General features: G+C 42.8%; 2 long non-coding RNA genes across 3 annotated transcripts in view; one reads left to right on the forward strand and one right to left on the reverse strand.

The window, feature by feature from the left end:
- LOC126162860 (uncharacterized) overlaps positions 1–24,707 on the forward strand; it is a 360,676-nt gene that overhangs the window by 330,215 nt on the left and 5,754 nt on the right. The gene's annotated exons all lie outside the window — the stretch shown is intronic.
- Positions 1–24,707, reverse strand: part of LOC126162859 (uncharacterized) — a 132,862-nt gene that overhangs the window by 73,817 nt on the left and 34,338 nt on the right. Inside the window, exon 2 of one of the 2 annotated variants that reach the window (XR_007535124.1) lies at positions 348–483. This is a non-coding gene — a long non-coding RNA (uncharacterized LOC126162859). The remainder of the gene's footprint in view (positions 1–347; positions 484–24,707) is intronic. The other variant, XR_007535123.1, reaches the window with a different exon arrangement.

The raw sequence follows: 24,707 nt of genomic DNA on the forward strand, positions 1-24,707 counted from the left end.
GCTCCTGGTGGCGGAATGAGGTACTGATGCACTACGTGAATCAAACTCCAGGTTCGTTTGCTGCAAAATGACACATCTCCTACGTCTGTAAGTTATCTCAATAAAAATCTGTATCACTACAAGCCCTGAATAACTGCAGAGTTCACTTTAAAAGGTATGAAATGATTTCATCGTAAAATTAAAACAAAAAAAGCAGTCATTTACCGAGTTAGCTCTCCAGTGTACACTATAATTCGGTGAAAGTATTGTTTCGATAGCACAAATTATTTATGAAATACTAGGGGACACATACGAGATAGCATATCTACTGAACTATGGTTGCTAATGATGAGATTACTCGGTCTTACCACCGACTTACATAGATCCCAGATCTGTTCAAATAGTTCCCCAGTCTTCTGCAATTTTGTGAGCAATCGCTACTGGTACGTTGTGTACGAACGTGCCGTAACATCCCATGCAATATCCTGCGAGCCGACACAGATTCTGAAAAAAAGAGGAAAAACAGCATTACACCGAGGTAGTTCTACTGTGTTTACAAGATGCGGGGGATCTAAAAGCAGATTTTTGCCACTGCAGTGCCTCTGCGGCGATAATCGCTTACAAACACGACAACAATCTGCTAGAGTGGAACCAGCTGGCGCGGGTATCGATTAAGCCCTAAAAATCGCTGCGGGCTGCGCAGCGTACGGCCGAAGCCCCGTTTCCCCGTTTGTGCGACGCGGCCAGGAGGTTTGCGAAAGGGGATCGGAGGGGTACGGTCGGAGAGGGGCCGTGATTGGAAGCGACGGCGCCGCTGCGTTTGTACAATGCGCGCGAAACATCAAACAGAGCAGACGGCGGAGGATCAGCTGCGGCCTCATTAATCTGCCATCGGCTTGCCTGCGCGCCCCAGCCGCTGGACACCTGCTCCGAAGCCCGAGCCAGGAGCCAATGCCGCGAGCTCCACGTGCGGAACAAACGCGCGTCGCTCGGGTTACACAAGCACTTCACGCTACTGATGACATATATCTAGTCCATTCCACCGGAAACGTCCTATTTTATTGCTGGGGATCTCTGTGGAAACCTAAAAAAAAATTCGATGTCGTGTACAGAACGTCCGCGGTATTTTCGATTGGACGGATGGGTTACATGGGTATCTCCTGTTCCAGTAATCATCATCAGCATCAACAACTGTTTCATATGCACTGCAAGCAAGTAACTTGCTTGATTCACCTTGCAAAACCATAGCTTAGACACTACGTACCTTTTGTTGATTCATTTAGCTTTCTATTTTGTTCAACATCCCATCGTTGAACTTCTGTAATTAGTGTATGATTAATTCGATACTGTAATGAAGTGTAATCTCTGTAATATGCACAATATGAGGAAATGATGTTTCGTCTTTCTCATTGTGGTGTGCGTACTGTAAGACCTTCGGTCCACACAAAATGGCTCTGAGCACTATGGGACTTAACATCTATGGTCATCAGTCCCCTAGAACTTAGAACTACTTAAACCTAACTAACCTAAGGACAGCACACAACACCCAGCCATCACGAGGCAGAGAAAATCCCTGACCCCGCCGGGAATCGAACCCGGGAACCCGGGCGTGGGAAGCGAGAACGCTACCGCACGACCACGAGATGCGGGCTCGGTCCACACACCATCAGATTATTTGACTTGTCGCTCTAATGAAGTACGCGAGTGTCAGCAATATGTCTCGTGGTCTTATCGTGGCGTGTTTATCTTCTGCCGTTAGGTCAGACCATAGAGATGCCACTTGCACACTTTAGAGTACCAGACTGACGGTGACCAACTTTAAACAGAACTTGATTAATTTTCACACACATTTATTAAAATAATAAAAAGCATAAACATTACGTAACTTGATTCTGGATGCTGCTTACAACTGAAAATCTGAAGTTCCTTTGGTCTTGGTACGTTAATCTTATTCTCACATATTTCTGATACTTGACAAAGTGTCTATTCATTTATCTTCATGGCTATGTATAGGAATATGATAATCTTATCGGGCGCAGACTGAAACTTGACTATAGACTGGTACAGACTAATGCAGACAAATGCAGACTGACTGATCGGAGGTCTGTACACTCGTTATAATACCTCACGTGTTCAGGTATCACTGCGCGAGTGTGATCCGCGAGGAGAAAAGGTCCTACGTTAGCAGCTATCTCATTGGCTGCGTTACATACACTCCTGGAAATGGAAAAAAGAACACATTGACACCGGTGTGTCAGACCCACCATACTTGCTCCGGACACTGCGAGAGGGCTGTACAAGCAATGATCACGCGCACGGCACAGCGGACACACCAGGAACCGCGGTGTTGGCCGTCGAATGGCGCTAGCTGCGCAGCATTTGTGCACCGCCGCCGTCAGTGTCAGCCAGTTTGCCGTGCATACGGAGCTCCATCGCAGTCTTTAACACTGGTAGCATGCCGCGACAGCATGGACGTGAACCGTATGTGCAGTTGACGGACTTTGAGCGAGGGCGTATAGTGGGCATGCGGGAGGCCGGGTGGACGTAGCACGGAATTCCTCAACACGTCGGGCGTGAGGTCTCCACAGTACATCGATGTTGTCGCCAGTGGTCGGCGGAAGGTGCACGTGCCCGTCGACCTGGGACCGGACCGCAGCGATGCACGGATGCACGCCAAGACCGTAGGATCCTATGCAGTGCCGTAGGGGACCGCACCGCCACTTCCCAGCAAATTAGGGACACTGTTGCTCCTGGGGTATCGGCGAGGACCATTCGCAACCGTCTCCATGAAGCTGGGCTACGGTCCCGCACACCGTTAGGCCGTCTTCCGCTCACGCCCCAACATCGTGCAGCCCGCCTCCAGTGGTGTCGCGCCAGGCGTGAATGGAGGGACGAATGGAGACGTGTCGTCTTCAGCGATGAGAGTCGCTTCTGCCTTGGTACCAATGATGGTCGTATGCGTGTTTGGTGCCGTGCAGGTGAGCGCCACAATCAGGACTGCATACGACCGAGGCACACAGGGCCAACACCCGGCATCATGGTGTGGGGAGCGATCTCCTACACTGGCCGTACACCACTGGTGATCATCGAGGGGACACTGAATAGTGCACGGTACATCCAAACCGTCATCGAACCCATCGTTCTACCATTCCTAGACCGGCAAGGGAACTTGCTGTTCCAACAGGACAATGCACGTCCGCATGTATCCCGTGGCACCCAACGTGCTCTAGAAGGTGTAAGTCAACTACCCTGGCCAGCAAGATGTCCGGATCTGTCCCCCATTGAGCATGTTTGGGACTGGATGAAGCGTCGTCTCACGCGGTCTGCACGTCCAGCACGAATGCTGGTCCAACTGAGGCGCCAGGTGGAAATGGCATGGCAAGCCGTTCCACAGGACTACGTCCAGTATCTCTACGATCGTCTCCATGGGAGAATAGCAGCCTGCATTGCTGCGAAAGGTGGATATACACTGTACTATTGTGCATGCTCTGTTGCCTGTGTCTATGTGCCTGTGGTTCTGTCAGTGTGATCATGTGATGTACCTGACCCCAGGAATGTGTCAATAAAGTTTCCCCTTCCTGGGACAATGAATTCACGGTGTTCTTATTTCAATTTCCAGGAGTGTATTAATACGCAGATTGGCGGAAGCAGAATTTGGTCCGTCTCTAAGGCAGCGCCATCTCGTAGTGCGGAGACGGAAGAGCGCTGCGCCTGCGCTGTTGTGCTTAGCGAGGCGCGCTCTAGTGGGAAAGTTGTGTACGCGCTGACTACGCGGAACTATGTACACAACACTCTTATAATCTCTTTGGTTATCTTTGAGGTTGAATAATTTTGTTTAAATAATTTTTTTTAGAAATTTCAATATACGTAAATGTTCTGTTTTATTTAATGTGTTTGGTTGCTGATATGTAAACTGCTGACCCTCACTTACGGTTCTTAGTTACTTCATATGTAAAAGTTGTTGTGGTTCCCCTCGGGAACGGAAGCATGCAGCGCGCGCAAATTGTGGTTGGCATGGATAGAAAGGTGGAACAAAGAGTCAGTCGCGGACGAGCTACCAAACTATCAACTGCTCATGTAAAAGTTGTGTATTCTGCTGGTTCCGAGAGAGGCTTTTCATGACTCTTTCTAATGCCTCGGATGGATGGATTAAGAGCTGGAACTATTCTGGAATTGGTATCTATCATCGCCACCAAGAAATGACAGAGTCCAGCCATTCTACCTGCAAATCCTCCTACGAACATGCAATCGCCACCACATTGTGCAATCACTCTAATGGAGCTCTTTAGTAATGTACAGTGACGGATCAGCTCATAGGATGTTATAGTGTACCCAAATGTAAGGTAAAATTTGACTGAACTCTTGTACCTACCGTGATTTGTCCTCAGTCCCATATCCACTTAGGGTCCCTCCCACGCTAAAGTGTTTACCGAGTGCCCTTTATTGAAGGCATTTTAAAATTAATGAGATGACCTACGAAAAGCAAAGAACAGGGCACAGCAAACATCCAGGAGATGCGCAAATAACTACTGGCTGAATTTATGTGCAGGTATACAGAAAGCGGCCGACTCTGGGAATGCTAAGGCAATGTACGATGGTATTAAGAAATCAATTGGACCAACTGTCAGAAAAACTGCTCCCCTGAAGTCCAAGACGGGTGAAGTCATTACTGATGAAGGCAAACAAATGGAACGCTGGGTTGAACACTACCTTGAGTTGTATGCGGCCGAGAATGAAGTTAGCAAGGATGCATGTGACGCCATCAAACAAATGTCAGTTATGGAAGAACTAGATGCAATGCCTACTATGGAAGAACTTAGTAGAGAAATAGATTCTCTTGCTAACGGAAAGGCCCCAGGTGAAGATGGGATCCCTGCAGAGGTTATTAAGTATAACAAGTCTGTTCTTTTAAAACATTTATATTCACTTACCACAACCAGCTGGGAAGAAGGTTATGTCCCGATGAGTATGCGGAATTCGACGATAGTTACTCTATATAAACAGAAAGTGAACAGAAGTGACTGTAACAATTACCGAGGCATTTCATTACTAATTGTAGCCGGGAAAGCTTATGCAAGAGTCATCCTAATGCGATTACAGATCTTAGCTTCCAGAATCTACCCAGAATCTCAGTGTGGCTTCAGGCGCGGCCGATCAACCGTAGATATGATCTTCTCCCTAAGACAGCTACAAGAGAAATGTCGTGAGCAGCAGAGGCCACTTTATATTGCTTTCATTGACCTTGTTAAAGCGTTTGATTTATTGAGCAGAAATGAGCTTTTCAAACTGTTGCAGAAGATTGGATGCCCACATAAACTACTACAGATAATGGTCTCTTTCCATGAGAAAACACAAGCAACAATTTGCTTCAACGGTAAAACATCAGAAGCATTCCCTGTTAATAGCGGTGTGATACAGGAGTGTGTGTTAGCTCCTACATTATTAGGGATTTTCTTTTCCCTTCTGCTCAGATTTGCCTTTGAAGACTGCGAGGAGGGAGTGTATCTACATACGAGCTCTGATGGAAATCTTTTCAACATTGCTCGCCTCAAGGCCAAAACCAAAGTATATACAGTTGTTATCCGAGAGTTGTTATATGCGGACGATGCAGCTCTAGTAGCGAACACAGAAGATGAGCTGCAGTATATAATCAACAAATTATTAAATGCCTGTGAAAAGTTTGGTCTACTCATCAGCCTTCAAAAGACTAAGATCATGGCGCAGAGCACTACCAATCTTCCATCCATTAACACTGATGGCAATCCTCTCCAGATAGTTGATGACTTTACCTACTTGGGATCCACAATATGTAGCAACTTGTCCATGGACACTGAACTTTCTAACAGAATCGCAAAGGCATCATCTGTCATGGCTAGATTGAAAAACAGAGTATGGAACAATGGACTGCTTACCACAAAAACTAAATTAAAAGTCTACAACGCCTGTGTTATAAGCACCCTTCTCTATAGCTGTGAGACATGGACAACTCTTTCTAGGCATGAATCTCGACTCAACAGCTTCCATCTCCGCTGTCTCCGGAAGATCCTTCAGATCTCTTGGAGAGATAGAGTACCCAACACCGAAGTCTTTCATCGCGCAAGCACAACCAGCATCTTTGCACTCCTGAGTCATCGACGTCTAAGATGGTTGGGTCATGTCAGGCGCATTGATCCTGAACGGATACCGAAACAGCTGCTGTACGGCGAACTTCAGGAAGGTGTGAGGCCAGTGGGACGACCGCATCTTCGTTTCAAGGATGTCTCCAAGAGAGACCGGACCCAGACCAGAATCAGTCCAAGTCGCTGGGAAATCATTGCAGATGACCGTGTCAAGTGGCGAGTAACTGTGCGCAACGGCGTCAAGCTCTCAGAGGACGAACGCACACAGGAACAAATCAGGAAGAGAACAAAGCGAAGAGACAGAGCGGCTTCTGTTCGAAGTCCCTCAAATTTCACATGTCCAAACTGCAGTAGGGACTGCCACTCTCCAGTGGGACTTTTCAGCCACAGCAGACGCTGCAGACTCTGAACCAAGCATGCTACACCATCATCCCTCAAGGATGGACGGATGCCATTAGTATTAAAATTTATATGGCAATAGAGTGTGCTAAAATTAGTATTGTTTGTTGAAAGGATCCTACAAATATCTCAAATTTGTGTTTCACTGCAGTAAAAGTTCAGAACTGCAACTGTTGAGAGTTATATGTTCATGCTTGCTAAGTACTTGTTTCTCTAGTGTATTGAAAGTGAAAGTGTGTTTAGTTTGCTCTGCTACAGTGGTCAAGATTAAGGGCTCCCTTCCATTGAAAGTAGTTGAAATGCACAAAGTTACTTAATTATAGAAAGTTTTAATTACTCTTGCTATTCAAGTCAAATTCTGTACAATATTGGGTTCCTCTTGTGTATTAAAAGTGCATATTAATCTTGTAACAGGATCCATAGTTTGTCTATTGTGCTCATGCTACATAACGATTAATAGAAAGACAACTATTTATGAAAACAGTAACTTCTTTATTAAAAAGACAGTGAGAAGTAACCTGTTAGTGAATTCCATTTAATTTTCATTCTAAATAAAAAGGTGTTTAGTAGAGAGAGACTTAATCTATGCACAATACCTAATTTTGCTGTACACCATATCTATATTTCATGTCAGATAGGAATATGTTTGAAAGGTAAAATTAAACCTATGTCCAATTTTTGATTCTAAAGTGCACTGTAATAGTAATATTATTGAAATCACTCAGTGACTAAGCCCTGAAGATAATAGTGTTTATCGTTATCTGTTATATTCATGCAAATAGTTTGTTCTGCTCTAGCAGTCAACTCCAAACTTAACGTTAACATATACAAGTGTCAGAGTTTATTGCACTCGCGTGTGGCAAAATATAGGTTGTGTTTGCCCGTTAAAGTTACTCATACCTACTTTCTTAAACAAGAATGTTAATCATTCTCATGCCTAATTAGGCTGGCGACGTTTTCTTTATTCTTTGAACAGTGTGGATAAGTAAATTATTATTTGTTACTGTTTGAATATTTACGTAATTCTGACTTTCACTTCCGATAAGCCACCTCCGTTAAGTATATCACGGTCAACATAACAAAATTCCTTTCAGAGGGTAACACTGCTCTGCTTCTTTATACTGTAATTGCTTTAGTAAAAATAATTTCATTATACGAACTGCCTCCAGCTTTGAGGTTATAGTATAACAGTAGCAGACGGGAGTGTTATACGTGGCTTTTCCGTGACAGGACTAGTTTCGATGGTGCATAGTAAGTAATAAACCAAATTTGGTATTTGATTGCACAAACTACGTAAATCCAGTTGCAGTGTTATAACCTCCTGCAAAGATCGCATCATCACATGGAACATTTCTTCATAGACAGGTTGGTCAGAAACATTCTGAAAAACTTGTAAAGCTGTTGCAAGGTAGGTTGTGCTGAGAAATTATTGTTACGAAAAAAATTAGATATGTTGCACCGTTTCCGAGTTTAGCACCGAAGTTAGTCAACCAGGTACTTGCACACACACATTCAAGCGGCCCGCCAGATACAGTTAATGTCACTTTTTCTTAGAGCATGTATGATAGAGCATGAAGTTGCTCAGCCTTTGGCTCGGGTTCGATCCTTGCTATCGTCCCGTGTGGAAATTTTTTGTATCGCTCTCTTGTTCGGTTTAACGAAACAAAACGAAGAACACATTTGGCGACATCGTCTCCGCCAGATCGCTTGACTGTGCGCGCGCAACGGCCAATTATCTCTGAAACGGCACAAAGTACAGAATTCGTTTTTTAGCAGTTGCACAACTTAGCATGTAATACCCTTACACTTATTAGAAGCTTTTTCTGACCACCCTGCGTAGTTACTGTTCAAAGACTCGATTGCCAGTTGTCGATGCTGATAGCTGGTCGGTATTGTCATCCACGCCTTAGAGAGAAATGAACCCTTCTGCAGAGCGATTATAGATTTGTTGTTGCAGTGTTTCAGCTGTGAGTAGTGGTAGTTCGTCATTAGCAGGAGTTCAAACAGCATGGACGTACTATGTATACAGTAGTGTTAATCGTTAGTCGTTGGCAAGTGTTACCGGAAACATGTTGGAGATAGAAATGTGTAGAAGGTTAACAGCTCGGGAGGGATGGGAGGAAATGCAGTTGTATACCGCAGTTAAATATAAAGTTTTAGTGTGAACGTTCAGATAATTACCGGGGCACACAGAAGACTGTTGCATGTGCGTAATCTACCTTGCAGGAATAAATAATCACTATTTTTCACGTTAACTGTTTCAACCTTACAAATAGAACCTTTCATGGGCCATTTTTCTGTTGTACCACCCAACAAAATGGTAAATCTAACAACAATGATAACTCTATGTAAAGGTTAGTGGAACGAAGTATATAATGTAGTTAATTATACACTCGAACACGTGTGTGTGGCATAACCAACAGACATAACAGTAGTCTAGGGTAAGAGAAAGGAGCAGATGCCTTATAAGCCTCCCACACAATTTTCCTGGTTGCGTTACAGCGCAACACCGTTTTCATTACAGCCACGATTACGTGTTCCACTCCCCCTTTGTCCCCTTATTCATTTCTTCGTTTTTCTGTCATATGTCAAAAGATCTAGGGTATAGTTTTGTTTACACTGTTTTTAAGTGTGCAGTGTGTTTTATCTGCATGAACAAACGAGAATACCGTAACATCCTGAAGTTCTTCGTTTCTAAGGTTAGTCGATGAATAAAATAATACTAAATTTATGAAGATTTACACAACTTGTATTTTCCTTCTTTTAGAACAGCAAAGAAATGCGCTGTTGAAGTCAGATTTAGTGATATATCTCTCGAAAATGATCCAAGTGAAAAAAAATTGATATTGTAACCACGAATGAGAAAGTGAAAAGTTTGGCTGGTCATTACAGCGCCAAGTATTGTGGGCCAGCTGGGGGTAAGGATAAATGAAGAGACGCGTGGATTACGTATGGAAAAAAAATTCGTCAGCAGAATACAACTGCTTATAAGGATATGTGGCAGTATCTGCGTTTCACAGTTCTACGCCGGGGAACTGGCAACGTCGGGGCAGGGATTCACCCGGTGCTATGGTGCACTATCTGCTGTAACAACTACCGTCTGAACGACAGTTCTACCCCCAAAGATCGTTTAACATTCTGTTTCGAAGAACGAATTATGGGAACATCTTTCCCGGCTACCACATTTGGTCCCCTGCGTTCCACCTAGTCTCACATCTTAAAAAATCGGCTACTTGGAAAACGATTGAGAAAATAACAGATCCGCTTGGATGCCTGCAGTTAAAATAATATATTATATTTCACATTGTTCGCTAATTTCGACCACCCGTAATTTTCGAGTTACATATGCTAATAGCAGTTCGTACACGCAGTCACAACTAATGAAGAAAATAACGAGACCTGTGAAAATGCGCGGTCGAACCAAGAGACCACGGACTAAATTTCCGAAACATAATGCAGTGCTGTTTTTAAATCTATTGTTAAACTACATAAACAACACACATAAGTTTTCCGGTATCGTGTAGGCCTAATCGGCGAATCGTTACGTTGTCCGTTGCGTGGTAAAGCCCTTTTTACGCGATAGTCTACTGAAGCGCCCCAAGCGTACTAGGCCCGAACTATAAACTCGTGCAAGATCTTGTCGCAGCGTGTTTAAATGATAAACGTAAACACAGCGCACCGCTACTAACATAACAGTGCCAAAGTCGTGATTCCACATTAGCGTATCGTTAATTACTTATGAATTTTACAAAGATTTAAAAACTTTCGTGAAATTTTTTACGAAGAGTGCACTAAACTCACTTTCTCAGTTAGTTCCTTCTGATAACGAAACGACCATAACCAGAAAGAAAACTCCACTACTGTGAGTGCACCAGAAAGCAACATGTCATACTCAGCACTCAGTACAGATGTCACAGCAGGCAGCTACTAGCTCCCGCATGCGCAGTGAGGCCACAAGTACCGAATTCAGAACTGACCCTATTGCTTTATCCCTAGAATTACCGCGCGTTGCTACTAACGTGATCATAATAGCGAGCCTCTTCACATGATAGACGGCCGCCATTCACGCAACTGGTTGCCAATCGATTACAAGTTCGATCATCGTGTAAAACGTGTATAATAGACCGTAGCACTGCCTTTGTATGAGAGATACTCCAAGGGCTTACGTTGATATCTTTTCTTACTTACGAGCACACGTACGATATTCTGTTAGCATGTAGCAGTAAATCCCCGATTCCTTAAAGAATCGAACTTCCATGTGTATAACAGCTTCAAAATTCTGATCACTGTACAAATGAGTTAATATGTCAAATATTTTACATAAAGCATGTAAGCGAAAAACGCCTAGAAAACATCAACTTTTGTAGTCCTGTATTTCTGAGCTGCGTGTAACATTACGGTATATTATTAATTTTTACTAATGGACCTTTAACTACTACTAAATGAAACGCAATTTTCGTGCCATACGCGTCTTTATTCTCTCCAAGGCAACATGCATGGAACCTGCCATTGACGGTGTCTTGCATAGAATAAAGGCAAAAAACATATGGCACGAAATTAATGGCACGAAATTAATGGCACGAAATTAATGGCACGAAATTATGTTACATTCAGTTGTAGTTAGACGGTCCATAAGTAAAAATTACCAATATATTGTAATAAAACGTCCAGAAAAGGGTTGAAATTATATTTAAAGTTTGTTGGAAAGTGCCAAGTGCTCTCACTCTTAAATACTTAATGAATATCGTCTCAGTAACTGCCGCGCCGTGAGTTAAGCTGCCGCCAAACGAACTCAAAGTTTCTACATTTGATTCTCGATTGTTGGACCTTTGACATAAGATTATACCTCTTAATGTGATAGCATTTTAAATTTTTAAATTCGGCCAATATTTATATGAAACATTGAAAATAAAATGTTTCTTTCCCATGGTTCGAATGGCTCTGAGCACTATAGGACTTAACTTCTGAGGTCATCAGTCCCCTAGAATTCAGAACTACTTAAACCTAACTAACCTAAGGACATCACACACATCCATGTCCGAGGTACGATTCGAACCTGCGACCGTAGCGGTCGCGCGGTTCTAGACTGTAGCGCCTAGAACCGCTCGGCCACTTCGGCCGGCTTTCCCCTGGAATTAGTTAGATAGGCAACGTACGATTGCGATCGTGCACCGTGGACCATGAACAGGGATAGCATTAAACTTTTTATTCAAGTTAACAGACAGCCTGTAGCCTCTTTATTGGACATTTGATGGCGTAGACTAAGGCACGAGAAAAAACATAAAAATCATTTTGTGTTCTAATGATGCGGTTATGATAGCAGCAGACATGTGATCTGAAGACCTTCCAAACAGTACTTAGGACGAAAGCCGCTTAATAAAGAAACTTTGTGCTAAGTGTGCTGATGTTCAAATGGTTCAAGCCGGCCGCGGTGGTCTAGCGGTTCTAGGCGCTCAGTCCGGAACCGCGCGACTGCTACGGTCGCAGGTTCGAATCCTGCCTCGGGCATGGATGTGTGTGATGTCCTTAGGTTAGTTAGGTTTAAGTAGTTCTGAGTTCTAGGGGACTGATGACCACAGATGTTAAGTCCCATAGTGCTCAGAGCCTCAAATGGTTCAAATGGCTCTGAGCACTATGGGACTTGACATCTATGTCATCAGTCCCCTAGAACTTAGAACTACTTACACTTAACCTAAGGACATCACACAACACCCAGTCATCACGAGGCAGAGAAAATCCCTGACCCCGCCGGGAATCGAACCCGGGAACCCGGGCGCGGGAAGCGAGAACGCTACCGCACGACCACGAGCTGCGGACTGCGCTGATGTACGGAGGGCCTACATCGAATGATAAGTGCATTTTTAATAAGTCTTAAAATGATGCAAGGAGAATTTTTGACCCTGCTCGTCATAAGTATATAGCAAACCGAAGTACCTGTATCTCAAGTGAATTGTTGCAATGGATTACATCAGCGGCTTCGCATTTGGAAGGCTCTGATTCAGAAATCACTTCAGAAGTGAACGCTGCACTCGGGAAACATGTCAGCACCAAAACAACATGTGGGGAGAATCATAAGCAGGGAACTGCAGGACAAGCAGGAATTCTAAAACTAAAGTAAACTCCGCCAGAACAGGCCGTGAAGGCACAACTATACCGACCGGCCGCCGTATCATCCTCAGCCCACAGGCGCCACTGGATGCGTACACGGAGGGGCATGTGGTCAGCACACCGCTCTCCCCGTCGTTGTCAGTTTTCGTTACCGGAGCCTCTACTTCCCAATCAAGTAGCTCGTCACTTTGCCTCACAAGGGCTGCGTGCACCCCGCTTGCCAATAACGCTCGGCGGACCGGATGGTCGCCCATCCAAGTGCTAGCCCAGCTAGACAGCGCTTAACTTCGGTGATTTGATGGCAACCGGTGTTATCACTGCAGCAATGCCGTTGGCTCTAAAACAATCCGCAGATGCAAATGCCAGTAACAGGAGAAAGTCGTGCTGAAGCCATAAAATCTGGACTATTCAGATCTGGAAGAATATCATTTGGTCGGAAGAGCCTCGTTTCACACTGTTTCCAATTTTTGGCCGAGTATACGTCCCAAGAATGAAGCCTGCCCGGGTTAAAGCGATGATTTGGGCAGCCATATCGTGGTAGTCCATGGGTACCACGGTTGCTCTATAAGATGACATTACTACTGACTACGGAAACTCCTATCGTAACCCCGCAGATTCAGTGGTAAGATGGCCCAGTGGACAGCCCGTCAAAAACTGAACACATATCAAGCATGGAAACAGGAAGAAGGTGTACTGAACTGTGAAAAAAGAATCATTCTGTGATCAAAATAGAAACAGTGTGCGGTCCAAGGATAGGAAGTCCAATGTAGAGGACCCTGACAGAGCAATGGCACGGTAGTAGCTCAGTGTGTTCGGTCAGAGGGCTGGTTGCCCTGTGTAATAAAAAGACTGAGTAAAGGAATCAACGACCAACTTGAATGGGTGTCATGTTGCGCCCGCCCAGAGCAAACGCAACGAACTGTATCGAAAAAAAGAATGGTCACGTTATTAGACTGCCAAGCAGGCGAGCCGTGCTCGAGCCTCCCTCGTGCCAATTTTTTTTCTTTTTTTTCTCTCTGTTCGCTGTATTCAAATTTGTATATATGTCGTGGTGATGATCCGTTTGCAACAGTGAGGTGTGAGAAAAGGACCTATAATAACAGTTGATTCTGCATAACTACTGTCTTAGCAGCCGAAAGGAAGTGGCTTTCAAATGGGAACATGAAGTACGTATTTATACTTCGTTTCTGTCAGTTTATATCCCTTGAACTGGTATATAAGAGATGATGACGAGGTAGATCGTTAGACCTCCAATACTTTATTTGTGTGCTCGTTTTCTAAAGCTACATTGACAACTGTGCAAAAGCAAAACAAAAAATATGGCCAGTGCTTCTTGATATTGTGAGCTCTGATGGTTAACTGTGTTTACGTGATAAATTTAATTGTGTGGAGCGTTTTGATTCATTACTTGGTACACGGAACGCAGCGCATTAAGTACAAGTGAACCGTGGGACTAAACTACTGAAATGGACTGCAGCCAGTTCAATTAATACATCATTTAATGAACTGGAAAAGATGGATTTGTAGCGTTGAATGGACGCTCAGAAAAAATGGAGACACTGAGATGCAAAGTACAGAAACAAAGTTTTACCGAAAATATGTGTTCGGAAAAATCAGATTTGTAGACAAACTGACAGTCTCATAGGTTTGACTTGTTTTTAACGAAACGAAGTATCCCTTTCCTATATTTCCTACGAAAAATAATGAAACTACTTTATGTAACGAAATGGTAATTAATATTTAGGATTTTAATATTACGGTTAATTCACATTTTCCATGTATAGGCTACTGACAATAGTGTTTCGAAAGTTGTAAAGTTTGTAATTAATGATAAATTAGAATCACAATATAAGGAACATACACTAAATGCAGCAGACACACACAGTTATGACCTATTCTAACAATTCATGATCCTCGTTATCATCATTTTCATTAAACACATTCTGTGGCCTGAGGTTCAGATAAAACTGCCAGTATACCTCCTATTACGAAGTACTGCTATTTACATGATGCAGACACTAAATAATATTGCCAATCCTAGATAACAATTGAGCAGTGCAGAGCAACAATGTTATGCTTTGAGCCCATATGAAAATACGTATTAGAGAAGTCGGTGAAACAGATTTTGGTAAATGTTGATTTATAGGCTATTGCGCCGACACTGCAGACAAAGTTGGTTCACCAAAAATCCTTAGCCGTGAGGAGTATGAATACATGCTACAATCTCAAAATCGACGACGGTGTGCTTTAAGCCCTTACGTTTCTCAGGGCCTCAATTCCATATTGACCTGCAGCTTAGAAAAATTCACACGTTCTCTGTCAGGCTGGCAAACATACCACTTCAGAAACAAATGGAATGAAAATTAGAGCAGGTAACAGATACTGACTGATAGCAAGTGCACCCATAGTTATTTGTCGCGAAACCTCAAAACCATTTCGTCATTAATGTCGAAATTAGCGTGAGTTGTTCCACCTGTTTCGGACCTCGAGCACACTCTTGGATCCAAAGCCGAATAGGGAATCAAACTCCGGATCTCTACATAACCTCTGGATACGAGGGATCTTAATAAGTAATGTAACACTTTTTGCTGAAAGCAGGTTGGTTTTATTCATGATTCCAATACACCATACTATTTCAACTCTTCTGGCTACAAAACCCTATTTTCCAACATAATCTCCGTTCAAGGCGATGACCTACACCACGTTACTGGGAGGACTGTATGCTCTCATGGTACTACTATACTGGTCTTCGGAGGTGTCTTGCTGCATCAGTAACCTCCCTCTTGTCCAAGTACTCCTTCCCATGGAGTGCTTCCATCAGTGGGCCAAACAGGCGGAAGTCGGAAGGTGCGACATCCAGGCTGTAGGGTGCATGAGGAAGTGGAGTCCAATGATGATTTGTGACGACGTTCGAAAAAAATAATGGTCGCTATCAGTCTCGTAGCGCACAAGCAGTTCCGCACAGATAGTTCTTTGTTGCTCTCTATGCTCTTCTGTTAGGCGGCGAAGAACCCAGGCAGACACTTTTGAGTACGACAGCTGGTGGTCGAGTGTTTCAGCACTATCAACAGGGACGTCCAGTTGTGCAAAAAGGTGTTTGACTGTAGTCTTTCGATCATCTCGAATGAGAGTACATTAAATGTATACGCAATTGCGAATATGGACAACCATCAGCTTTAGAATGGAATGACAATGAAAATTTGTCCCGGACCGGAGAGCAAACCCGGATTTCCCGTTTAACGCGAGCGGTCGCCTGAATTTTTGGCAACTACGCACTACTCACAGCCAGATCGAAACCTCTAAATGTCGTCAACTACGCTTCTAAAACTTGTATTTGTACATCCATTATGTATATTCTCGTAAAGTCGAGGCATTTCGCATGAAATTCGCTTGCCCGTTGTCGGTGGATAAATACGATATTGCTTGCACGCATGTATGTCCAAAGGAATTTTGCATCGTAATTCAGAATAACACAGGCACTGCAATATCGTTGAACGAAAGTTTCTGCGAGTTCCAACATCGCAGGAGTCACAGCTGTTGTGCGGCCGACCGGCACGCCGTTGTCGGACAGGTTTGCGCGACATCGCCCAACGATTCACCGTGCTTTTATTCACTGTCAGGTTTCTGTAGACATTCTGCAATCGCATATGAACACCAGCGATGATCTGGTTTTCCGCCAAAGGAAACTCAATGACAGCTCTATGCTTGGAAGGCATCTTAGAAACGCTATTTTGAAGACTGTACAGTGCCACCACCTATCAGAACTTCAAGAAACTATTGGAATTGAAGTAGAAATAAAATGGTTCAAATGGCTCTGAGCACTATGGAACTTAACATCTATGGTCGTCAGTCCCCTAGAACTTAGAACTACTTAAACCTAACTAACCTATGGACATCACACACATCCATGCCCGAGGCAGGATTCGAACCTGCGACCGTAGCGGTCACGCGGTTCCAGACTGAAGCGCCTAGAACCGCACGGCCACATCGGCCGGCGAAATAGAAATATTCCAATATGTCCCACAACAAGTTCCGCATTTTTTCAAAGGAAATTGGCCTAGAAAGAAAAGTATTACATTAATTGTTGAACGTCTGTCGTAAGTAATCTGAATACTTAACCGCAACTCATCACTCAGTTTGTCATTACTGCAGCTGGATCTTCGTCATTATCACTGTAGGTGTTGTGTAGTTTCTCATTTAAGACAGTAATACGAGGGCAGTTGTGCATCTTTTCTGACGCCCATCACGGAATGCGTGTGCGCGCACGAGCGCTTGTCTTTTCGAAACGTCACGAGTTCGGCCGATAAAAAGTCTGAAGCGGACAACTCCAGCTGAATGTAATTACCCAGACAGCATACGGAGTAAAAAGCGCAGGCGACTGGTGTGGGTCATTAGAGGGAATATCGACGACGGCGGCGGCGGTGATGAAGCGGACGGCTTGGAACAGCAGGAATGCCGCGGCAATGGCACTTGATGAGTGGCGGCGCGGCGCTGTCTGGGGTCACGTTATTGTAACCTTGGGCCGGACCAAGGAGAGCGGTGAAGCCACGGAGCGTGAGATGGCGCTTTTGTCCCGGTCCCGGGCCCGGGCGCGCAGCTGTTGAGTCATACGGCGGAGGTGCGCGCCGCGCCGCGCCGCGCTGCGTGGCGGGGTGTGCGCGGGGCGCCATCAACAAGTCGCCGCCACGGCTCGCCCCAGACCCTCCTCCGCCTCCCTCAACTACACGGCCGACTCTCACTCGCAGGGCACATCCACAAACTGTCTCTCCGTACGACGCTTAACCACTTACTGGGACCGTAAGGTCAAGCAGCAAGTTTCTCATCTTCCATTCTTTACTAACCCATAAAAGTCGGCCTTTTCGGACAGCATAATATGTAGAACAAGGGAGCACAATCTCTCGCGACCTGCAACCAAATTTATTAATTAAAATCAACCGTAAGAATAACAGTTAATGTGTTGTCATCACTGGTGCCAACTAATATAGTCATAGTTAAAGCTATTTTGTCAATAGACAGACATGAGGGTTCCGTGGTTGTATTACATATTACAAGAAAAGCTACCAACAACTAACTTGTTGAAATTTTTCTTTAGCACATGTTTTTGTTTCTTACCTTTACCTCTTTCGAACGTTTTGTTCATCTGGTGGCTACATTGTATTTACAAGACAAATTCTTAATTAGCTGCTGAATATTTTAAATGCCACGGTGCACTACAGCGAAAACGTTTAGAGCTGATAAATTCACGGAAAAAGAAATGAAAATGTATATTACTATGTAAGGACAAGTATTTTGTTAACATTGTTACAAAAAATCTCGAAAGTTCTTGACTTCTTTTCCTCAGATTTTTACATTATATTCTAATGAACATATGGACGGATTATAAAGGAGAAAATTTGTTGCCAAAAATCTCGAGAAGCTCTTGTTCGATTCGCTTCAAATTTTTACCTATATTCTAATGAACTTTCAGACAGACATGGGCTGATTCTTTAAAATGCATATAGTATATAAATACGCATGTAACACAGGACAAGGAAACGCTGTAACCAAAAGTCTCGAAAAGTAGACTACTTCACCGAATTACTCCAGATTTTTACATGTTACTCTAATGAGCATTCAGAAGAGCGTAGGCTATATATATATATATATATATATATATATATATATATATATATATATAGAACAGTTAATCTGTTGTCATCAGTGGTGCCAACCAATATATTCATAGTTGAAGCTATTTTGTCAGTAGACAGACAAACATGAGGGTTCCGTGGTTGTATTATATATGCGCACTATTTCCTTCTCCCTCCACACTCTGTCCATCACCCCCATAACCCCTCTCTCAATGTTTCCGCCCCACCATATATATCTATGTGTGTCCACCTGTTCATTAAAGTATTCTGCAAGAATCTGAAGTAAATTGGTCACGAATATATATATATATATATATATATATATATATATATATATATATATATATATATATATATATATATATTGTTGACATATTTGCTTCAGATTCTTGCAGAATACTTTAATGAACATATACATGGCGGGGAGGAAACGTTGAGAAAGGGAAGATGGGAGAAGTGGTCAAAGAGTGGAGGGAGAAGCAAATAACGACTCATATCCAGTTCCCGTTGCCCGGTTCGCTAGTCAGCATAAATTCAAGTTGGAATTGCATGACACTTATCGCCCATGTACGTACAGAGAATGTGTCCTACTTGCTTTGAAGGCTTGCATGTTTTTCGTGTACCACGAAATATTGTATTTAATAGCTGTAGTGATGCCGAGATGTTTATGCAGGGTTTTACTCAGCTAACCGTTGATTTAGTAAAGTAAGAAACACACATAAACTGAAAGGATTGGCCGGCTGGCGTGGCCTAGCGGTTTTAGGCGCTTCAATCTGGAAGCGCGCGACCGCTACGGTCGCAGGTTCGAATTCTGCCTCGGGCATGGATGTGGGTCATGTCCATAGGTTAGTTAAGTTTAAGTAGTTCTACGTTCTAAGGGACTGATGACCTCAAATGTTAAGTCCCATAGTGCTCAGAGCCATATTTTGAACTGCAAGGATTCTTTGATAAATTCGGTTCTTTCCTAGCCAAGGTTATCATGGAGAAAGGATTACTGTAGTCCTGTCAACAGGCTGCTCCATCCATTTATACGAAACTTAGAGATCGAATCTGTGCCTGGCCATCATTCGTTAAGTTTACAATGGTTTCATTACCCCCTTCAGGAATACGAATGACAATACGTCGTCGATCCTTAGACAAAGCCATTTCTCTCCCCATATTCATTTGAGATTTTCAAACTTCTCTACAGATGTCAGTGGCAAATGGACATTAACCCCAAAACTCCCTTCCTTTTGTGAGCCAGTATATATTTCGAACAGTAACTTACACACTTCGTTCTACGCTAAGACCACTGCGCAACAAGAGGGACGCTTTGCCAGAACACAATACACGTTCCGGGTTTTCTGCAGACGCAGTTGTGCTGTGGTACGGATAACAGGTGCATCACAGTAGAGGAGTCAAATGGCGCAGCAACTGGAAAACTACTCCGAAGTTGAATTACGATTCTTGGCAAAACGTATAAACGGCACACAGATTCACTGTGAAATTCTAGCTGTACGTGGACCAACAGCAATGCCGCATCCGGTCGTAACAAATGGTGTTAACAATTTGGCCAAGGCAACACATACGTGGGTGAAGCTGATCGGGCATCGAATCCAGTGACATCGATCACAACGGACAGTGTCCGGGCTATATAGGAAATGATCACTACCCAGGAAATGAGTGGCAGAAACTGCAGATTTTTCCAACGTTGAGGACATTCAGACAGGGGTTGTGGAATGTCTCTGTGATCGAGGAGCAGATTTCTGTCGTCGAGGAATCGAACGATTGGTAGAACGGTAAGACCGGTGTTGCAGAGACACGGTAACTAGTTACGCTGAAAAACGGTGTCATGTATCTGTGTAACTGAGGTGTAGCGCTGCACTGAATAAAAGTTACTTGGGCTGCCATAATAATATGTATTTTACTTTTTGAGGTCCTCTCTTCGTCTTGAAATAAATTGTATGTATATCGGTATACTAAATGATTAAATAACGAAGTATTCCTCTCATAGCAAGCTTTATTTTTAACAGTGGTCATCCATTAATATCAGCAAAAACAACACACTGTATTAGCTGCAAAGAAACCAATAATAGGCTTGTTAGATGCACTTACACCTAAAAGAAGTCACGTGTATACGCATGACTAATTGGAAGAAACCCATTTAGTTGTCTGATAAGACATGGAGAAACATTCCAGATAAATGAAGATATAGAAATGTTCTACTGACCAAGGCGGCTGTTTAATGAAAGATATTACCACAGAGGTTATAGAAATATTTGTATCACAACTAAGGGAAGTTTGTCAAGTGATTTATACATTTAATTATTTATTATTGCTTGTTAATCTAAAATAACGCATTTACTGCTCTGTAGACCCATTGTCCATAGTTACACAGCAGGTCGAAGTTAAACATTTTTAGAACTTATTACATAATACAAGTATAACAAAATTCAGACACGTTTATTTCGATGCGACTTTATTTCACTTTTCGTAGTGTAATGGGATGCAGTAGAAAGGGCCCATTCCCATGTGTTGACAGTTAATTTGTACAACATTTCAAAGTATAGCATTAAATAAGGAACACTTTTCTGATGTTTAGCAAAATATCATTTCTTTAAAGACGAACCGACTTTCGACATTTTAGGTCATCTTCCCGTGACAATCAAAAGTCGAAACCCCCGTAAAATGAAGTCCACTTATGTTACTCATACAGATACATAAAACGCTGAGATGCAGAATTTAATGAAAGGCATTCTTTACACACACCGAAGACGTCGTGCATGAATCTCATGTATTGCGTTGGAGCAACCACCGGTTTCAACGGCAGAGAAAAGAACAGTTATAATAATTATAACTCGGGTTGCCATACCTAGCTGGGACCTTGTCGGTATACTCTAAGATGGGGGTGTAGAAATGAAGTACAAAAATTTCGTTAATTGCTTTTCATTTAGAACACAATTACATGGAATTTGTTGCGGCAGAAGTAGTTGGTACACCATATTTTTCGAAAGATTTCACCTTTTTCAGCGAGTTTCTTTTTTTTCCTTTCACGTATCTATAAAACTCCATGCAAGTCAGCTTATAGTTAAACTGGCACTGTAAGATTGATTCCACAGTCCCTGGCAACAGTCGATCTCTTGCATCTGTCCACTGGGCCGACATCAGCGAAAATACTCTTTTCCACCGTGGCATTGTGTTCGGGAGTAGAAAACAAGTACTCCCATAATTTTAGCAGTTGGCACTTGCGTTCAGGAAAGAATCGTCCTGTCAGATCGCTATTCACATGATAACTATCATGATTCTTCCGCATGGAGCTGCTTAAATAGTTCCAACTCCTTACTACTGGAGAAGTCCGTTGCTTTCTCGAATGACGACTTACTTCAATACTTGAGCCAAGCTCGTAACAATATTCTGCAAAATCGAGACAAAATTGGGTCTTGTCGGGATGTCGAGACAAGAACGTCCATCACGATGACGGTCCCGATATATCGGGACGGGTGGCAAACCTAATTACAACCCACCAAGTGCGTGACTGTCCTTTAGTCTGCACTTGTTTATGATCAGAAAGGTCGTAACCGGTTGTGCTCTAATGAGATTAAGTTGCTTGTGTACGGCTTGCAATGTATTTAAAGAACGTCTTTCACTAAATTCGTTAGAGCTATTAGCAGCTTCTGTAATGAAACTTTCAGATGCCAAGTGTCTACAAATGGAATTATTAGGCTTGTATGTTACACAGAAGTAGCTACATCTAACAAAAGTGAAAAATACGCTTTTATGTCATTTGCAAATTGTTATTTGTAACAAAAAAAGGAAACTGATTTTCTACGGCGATGTGTCATTTGCGTACTATATTAACTTGATTTAAAAGAAACGAAAACGGAAACTGTGATTGAGGCTTTGATTGTAAGCTGGCATGTGTATATGTGTGTGTATGTTACAGCATTGGGTCACTTGCGAAAGAAATATGTAATAATAATAATAATAATAATAATAATATCGAAAGAAAAAGAAAACTACGGTAAACTAAAGTTTGTAAATTCGGCCTGAGCGAAAAGAGGCCATTAGGTCAAAAATGACTATGAATAGCGGAATTTGCTGAGAGCAGCAGTTATGAAGCACGATAGTGAATTAACAGGGAAAAATTTATAATTTTCTTTGTACTACACCTGACATTTGACATTGTTCTGCAGTTGCATACTACCTGTTCGTAAGACAGTTCATACGTTTGCTCCGTTATAGCCCTTTGACCTCCGCTCGTCCAATCTAACAGGGGTACTCCCTTGTGCCATAGAGCTCAACAATGGATCGTAAAGTTTTGTGTATCTTCCGTCCATTCATGGCGCTAAACTGTTGTGCGTTCAACTGTTCATTCCACAGCACTTTCAGTATGCTTACACGTGGCAAAGTTTTAGTGACACTTGTCAGTTCCTCGAGGGGACAAGTGAATAAAGAAAGTACCACGTGATCGGTCCATCATTGGATTACGATGAGGAATAATCCTGCTCCATTAAGTTTCGGGAATGAAGCCGCATGAATTCTGCTTCTTCTTCTTTGTATGTGGCCTTTCATATATCGGACAAACGAATCGTACAGTCCAAGAGAGGTGTACGGAACATCGCAGGTACACTCGGCTCTTACAACCCAGTAAATCAGCTGTGGCAGAGCATTGTATTGATTCTGGTCACTCTATGGTATATGAAAATGTCGAAATTCTGACTTCTGTTTCATCTTTCTGGGACTCCGTAGTAAAAGAGGCCATTGAAATCCGCTTAACGAAGAATTTAATTAATAGAGACAGCGGTTTCACATTAGATAAATCATGGAATCCGGCACTTTCAATATTGAACTTACAAAGACGTCGCTACAGTTCAGCTCCCAGTAATACATCGACCTCCCAGCATGGATCGATTGCGCAGCCACAGACGTAACTCATGCATATTGTACGTCTTTGCCGCCAATCAACATCACTGGCGCCTTGTTTATCTGTGGCCGCATGCGCAGTGGCGCGGTCCGCGAGTTTAAAAGGATGGAGCTAGCGCTGGAGCGTCAGTCGTACGGCTCTCTCTGAAGATGGCTGAAAGGTATACAGCCGAAATATTAGAAGAAGAAGCAGAATTCATGCGGCTGCATTCCCGAAACTTAATGGAGCAGTCTTTGCGCCGCGAAAACCTGAAGATTCACAGGAATAATCCTATTTATTGCATCAGAAGTATTATTCTTCGTTTAATTTTTCTAGCCTTTAAATATTATGTATATTTATTTTTGCGTACTCATGGCATAGGCAAATAATTAGTACAGAAAGAACGTTCCGTGTGAGTTAACTGTGTAGCCGAAAAATATGTATTATATATTCAAACATTATAACGTATCTGAAATAACATCATTTCCTCAGCAACCAGAATAGCTGTCGAAGACACAGATAACACACAACCCAACCCACAAAATTTCGTCATCAGTCTTCTAATTGGTGACCCACCAGTACTTCATCTATGTGCCAACCTGTTCACCTCAGGTAAGCATTTGCATCCAACGTCCTCTACTATTTGTTGGGTTTATTCCAATCTTTGTCTTCCCCTATAGCTATTACCTCTGGTTCAAATGGCTCTGAGCACTATGGGACTTAACATCTATGGTCATCAGTCCCCTAGAACTTAGAACTACTTAAACCTAACTACCCCAAGTACAGCACACAACACCCAGTCATCACGAGGCAGAGAAAATCCCTGACCCCGCCGGGAATCGAACCCGTGATATTACCTCTACAGCACCCTCTAGTACCATGGGGGCTATTACCCGATATCTTAATACAGGTCCTATCGTAACGTACGTACCGTGATATTGTAATATCTCTTTATATTCGATGAATTATTCTGATACAATTCTACACTTGAATGACGTTTACTAATTTTCTATCTTCATACTCGCAGAATCCATGCGCAAAATAGTTTCATACAATAGCTATGCCATGAGCGCATAATTATTCTTTGTAGTACTCTCTCTGGAGGTTGTTAGAAAAAAAAAAAAAACTTCCGAGATTGTCTTCGTGCCGATTAGCCTGAACTTCGTTTGAAGAATTTTAATTTGAATATTGAGATGTGTGACAAAAGATAACTGAGACGAACTGTACGATTAAAAGGAAAAAATATATATATATTGCTCCTTCATACAAAAGGTGTGTATTTGACATTGGAGAATTAATGATATTCACCGATATATTGCGTAGTTGTTAATCAGAAGGGAACTTCCGAAAGACTGGATACGAACCTGCATTTAATAATCCAAGAGCTCCATTACTTCTTCGGAAGGTTAAACTTCATCAAAGCCAAATATCCGCTTGATCTGAGGTTTCCCGACTAATTATACAACGCTCCCAAAAATTACGAGGCATTTTATTTGTACAGGTTAGCAGACTGCCGCAAAGCACGAGCCTCCAGAGAAGAAGAATCATCGCCTGATTTCATTCTGACAAGTAAAATTTCTGAATCATTTT

The sequence above is a fragment of the Schistocerca cancellata genome, chromosome 2, assembly GCF_023864275.1.
Source record: "Schistocerca cancellata isolate TAMUIC-IGC-003103 chromosome 2, iqSchCanc2.1, whole genome shotgun sequence".
Classification (NCBI taxonomy): Eukaryota; Metazoa; Arthropoda; class Insecta; order Orthoptera; family Acrididae; genus Schistocerca; species Schistocerca cancellata.